The sequence below is a fragment of the Dromiciops gliroides genome, chromosome 6 (assembly GCF_019393635.1).
Source record: "Dromiciops gliroides isolate mDroGli1 chromosome 6, mDroGli1.pri, whole genome shotgun sequence".
Lineage (NCBI taxonomy): Eukaryota > Metazoa > Chordata > Mammalia > Microbiotheria > Microbiotheriidae > Dromiciops > Dromiciops gliroides.
The window spans coordinates 196,555,036-196,560,374 of NC_057866.1; the positions used below are offsets into that span (position 1 = coordinate 196,555,036).

The 5,339-nt window shown below is 34.5% G+C and overlaps 1 pseudogene; it reads left to right on the top strand.

Annotated features, from left to right (window-relative positions):
* The first annotated feature begins 458 nt into the window (after positions 1–458).
* LOC122732675 lies at positions 459–1,011 on the top strand (annotated as a pseudogene).
* The last annotated feature ends 4,328 nt before the right edge of the window (positions 1,012–5,339 follow it).

Genomic DNA, 5,339 nt, shown 5'->3' on the forward strand with positions numbered 1-5,339 from the left:
ATAAATGGAAGGAAGCATTTGAAGAAAAAATGGAAAGGAAAGGAAAGTTATAGGAAAAAAAATTAGGAAGGAAATTAGCAGATTGGCACAAGAGCTACAAAACCTTACCCAAAAAGCAAAAAGTATCCACATGTAAAAATATTTATAGATCTTCTTTTTGTGGTAGCAAAGATTTGAAATTGAGGGGATGCCCCTCAATTGGGGAATGGTTGAACAAGTTGTGGGATATGAATGTAATGGAGTACAACTGTGCTGTAAAAAATGATGATCAGGCAGATTTCAGAAAAACCTAGAAAGACTTATATGAACTGATGCCAAGTGAAGTGAGCAGAACCAGGAGAACACTGTACATAGTAACAGCAATGTTGTGTTGTGATCAACTCTGATAGACTTAGGTCCTCTCAGCAATACAATGATTCAACTCTCTTCCCTTGAGCCATCCTAGGTAATCATTTAAAATGGTGAGGTACTCCCTTGATCCAGAGAACCCCACAAAAGCATGCAAATCAAGGGGTTCAAATCTTCAGGTCCACTTCAAGAATACCTGTGAAACAGCCCAAACTATCCAGAACATGCATATCCAAAAAAGCTATCAAGTATTGGAAAGATGTCACATTGAAGAAACAATGTGTTCCCTTCCATTGACACAATGGTGGAGTTGGCAGGTATGCCCAGGCTAAGTAATGGAGTTGGACACAGGGTTGTTGGCCCCAAAAGAGTGTTGTGTTCTTGCTGCATATGATTAGAAATGCAGAAAGTAACACTGAACTTAAGGGTTTCATGTGGATTCTCTTGTCATTGAGCATATCCAGGTTAACAAGGCCCCCAAAATGGTGTACTTACAGGGCTCATAGTAGAATCAACCCATACATGAGTTCCCCTTGCCATATTGAAAGGATACTGACTGAAAAGAAAAAAAATGTGTTCCTAAACTAGAAGAGGAGGTTGCTCAAAAGAAAAAAAATATCCCCAAAGAAACTGAAGAAACAAAAGCTTATGGCATGGGAGTAAATGTGACATTAATATTCAAATAAAAGTGAAATTAAACCAAAAAAAATACAATGATTGAACAGAATTCCAAAAGATTCAAGATAGTAAATGCTCTCCATATCCCAAAAAAGAACTATGGAGTCTTAATGCAGATTGAAACATATTATTTTCACTTTTTTCTGTTTGTTTATTCTTTCTTGTGGTTTTTCCCCTTTGTGCTGATTCTTTTCTCACAACATGACTAATATGGAAATATATTCAATATGATTTTACTCTATAACCTATATCAGATTGCTTGCTATCTTTGGGAGGGGAGAGGGAAGGCAAGGAGGGAAAACATTTGGAATTAAAAATCTTACAAAAATGAATATTGAAAACTATGCTTACATGTAATTGTAAAAATAAAGTAAAATTCTATTTTAAAAAATCCTTTCCTAAGGAAAAGACTCTGAAAATTCAAATGAATCAACTAGATACTGATGATTAACTGAAGGAATAAGAAACATTAAAACAAAGTCAAAAAATTTTTTAAAAGAATGTGTAATGTATCTGCTAGCAAAAATGAACAACCCAGAAAACAGATCAAAGGGGAAAAATAAAAATCATTTGTCTATGTGAAAGACGTGATCAAAAAAAAAAATGAGCCTAAACATTATATTTCAAGAATTCTTTTAAAAAATGGCCAGATCTGTAAGAACCAGACCCAAAGTAGAAAGAGAAAGAATCCACCAGTCACATCTTGAAAGAAACCCAAAATGAAAATTCCCAGGAATATCACAGCCAATATCCAGGTCTTTCTGGTCAAAGTAAAAAATATTGCTAGCAGCCAAAATGAATTCAAGTACCAAGGCTCCACAATCAGGATCATACATGATAAGGAATCACTACTTTAAAGAGGAGAATTTGGAATATATTGTTCCAGAAGGCAAAGGAAATTGGTTTACATACAAGAACAAGCTATAAAGCAAAACTGCGTATAAAACTATGAGAAAAAAGTAGATCTTTAATGAAATAAAATATTTCCAAACATTCTTGATTAAAAAAACCAGAGCTGAAAGAAACTTTGGAATACCAATATAGGAGCAAAGGGAAACAAGGGTAAAAATGAAGAAACAATGTTAAGGGATTAAACAGATAAAAAGCTGACTTTTAAAAATGAGGAGATGATCCAGGATTCATTTAAAAAATAGCCAAAGCCCAAAAATGATTCTGTTAAATTATGATGATGTGAAGAAAAAGATAGAAAAATAGGGGAAGAATAATATCTTGGTGAGCAGAAGGGGAAGGAAGGTTAGGAAAAACTATCTAATATAATGAAAGTACAGAAGTAACTATATAAACAAGGACAAGGAGGTGGGAAAACAGCTGACCCAAATGGGCTAAATGGTTAAAAGAGACTATAGACACAATAGGGTACAGAAATACATTTTATCCAATATGGAAATAAAAGGAAAAGGACAGGTGATGGGAAATTAGAGGTAGGGTTGATTAAAGGAAGAATCAATGCTAAGAAAAGCAAATTCTAAGGTTGTCAAAAATATTTATAACCCTTTCTGAAGTGGCAAAGAATGGAAATATGAGGAGGTGCCTATAATTTGGAGACTGGCTGAATCAGTTTTCTATATAAATGTGGCAGAATACTTTTTAACTGAACTCTTATCATTGTAATGACTAACCAGGATTCCTGATGAACAGGGTACCTACCTAGAGAAGTAAAGGACTCAGAATGCAACAGAAAAAAATTAGAACATAGCTAATATGGAATTTTTTAGTTCTCTATGTATACACACACATGTACACACAAATTCTGACATGAACACAATGACCAACAACAATTCCTAAGAACTCTTGGTGAAACATTGTCAACTTGCTGAGAGAAGTGTAAACTCAGTATATTCATATGTATGTACACATACACACATATGTATAAGTGTATGTGTGTGTGTATATCTGCTTATAGAAAAGATAGCATATAGATTTATAGATAGAAATAGATAAATTTATATATATGTATATGTATATGCATATTGTAGTTGTTAAAATAATTACAAGAGAAAATTTATCAATCATTACCTCTGCCAGTAAGGGACTAACAATGTGGCTCCTTAAACTCTCATTGTTTAAAAAGTCCACGTGGCTACTTTTTCAGATTTTTATCCTTTTTTGAAAAGTTGTGGATCATTATACATCAATTAAATCTAATTGATTCACTAACTAAAGATGGATTGCATCAGGTTGAAGGACTAACAGTCCTTTCGATTCTGGACAATATTTCTATATAAGGTCATTACTTGAAAGAATTTAGATTCCAAGCTGTCAGCACTTGCTTTAACTATGTTTTTTTGAGAGGGGCAGTGAGTCTGAATTACAACATTTAATAAAAATGTGGGGATTTGAAGTTCCCCTTGATATTGGTCACTAATAATTATTTCTCACAATATATACACATATATACACGTACCTACATATAAGTATATCTATCAATCTCTCTCTATATATATTAGACATATCCAATAAGAAATTTTGTTTTCCTTGACTATGAATGTCTTAACAGGATTTTTTTCTCACTTTAACTATGAGGAAGGAAGGAAAAGGAGAGGTAGGAAAGCTAATTTTTGTTTGAAAATAAAATAAAATTTAATTTAAAAATATTCTTATTTGACTTGTTTTTTTTTCTTTATTCAGTCTATTCTTTTCATAGCTTCCAGAGATTTTGCTAAAGTACAGATCTGACCAAATTGCTTTCCTAAATCAACAAATTTCAAGGACGTTTTATTACTTCCAGGATCAAACATAAATTATTTTGTAGAATATATAAAACTACTTATGATGTCCCAAATTTAACTTTCTAGTTTGTGGTCTAGTTAAACTGACCTGTTTGCTACTCCTCTTCCACATCCCTCCCTTTCTTATTCCATAGTTTTTCATTGTCTCACTTCCATATACCAAATTTACTCTTATCTCCTACATTCCTCAAGGTTCCTACTTTCCTCTAAGACTTAACCAACAATTCACTTTTTACATGAGGCTCTTGCCCTCATTCCCCAGGTGCTTCTGCTGTCTCATTTATCAACTTCTGTCTATTTTATCAAAAGCTCTTTGTTTACATGTGTTCACCCCTCACTGAACTATAAAAATTTCAGAGAAGGAATTGTTTTTAATTTTGTCATTGCACTCTTATCACATAGTAGTACCTGGAATATAGCATTTAATAAAACTTTATAAATTATTAATCATGCTATCCTTGGGGACAGTTAGGTGGCTTAGTAGATAAAGCACCTACCCTGGATTCAGGAGGACCTGAGTTCAAATCTGGATTGTGACACTTGACACTTTCTAGCTATGTGACCCTGGGAAAGTCACTTAACCCTCATTGCCCTGCAAAAAAAAAAAAATCATGCTATCCTTCCAGACAAAAAAAGAGAAATATTATAAAGACAATAGTTCAATGAAGTAGAAATCAGTGTTAAAAGAAGGGCAAACCCCCAGGTAGTAATGTTGCAGTTGTTGTTCAATCATGACCAACTCATTGTGACCCCATTGTGAGTTTCTTTGGCAAACATACTGGTGTGGTTTGCCATGTCTTTCACCAGATTCTTTTACAGATGAGGAACTGAAGCCAACAGGGCTAAGTGACTTGCCCAAGGTCACATAGCTAACATGTGTCTGAGGCTGAATTTGAAACTTAGGTCTTCCTAATTCCAAGCACAGAACTCTATCTACTGCAACACTTCCAAAGACCCTTCCTTAGAAATGAAAATAAATAATTTTATAAATGAAGGCAAAGGATTTAATTGAAGCATATGTCCCATATGCATGGAGTTTGATACTAAGGATACAATGGTACAAATGAAATAGTCTCTGATGTGGAGTAGCTTATATTCTATTAGGAGGGGTGGGGAATATATGAAGCAAGAAAACTAAAGACCAAATAATTTCTAGGGGGATAGGAAGCTCTCAGGACAACCTTTCTGAAGGAAGTTGAATTTTATTTGAACTTTCAAGAAAGGTAGAGGTCTTCAGGGGGCAGCTAGGTGGTGCAGTGGATAAAGCACTGGCCCTGGATTCAGGATGACCCGAGTTCAAATCTAGCCTCAAACACGTGACACTTACTAGCTGTGCGACCCTGGGTAAGTAACAACTCTCATTATCCTATCCCCCCCCCCCCCAAAAAAAAGGAAAAGAAAGGTGGAGGTTTTCTAAGGTGGCAAAGAAAAGAGGGAATACATCCCAAGTGTGTGCAATAACCTAGGTAAAGACACCTACACATGATAAATTCCCTTCTTTATCTCTCTTAAGTGTTTCCAATTTGATTTTGTCAGATACTACCCATGACTCCAGGCTTTTTC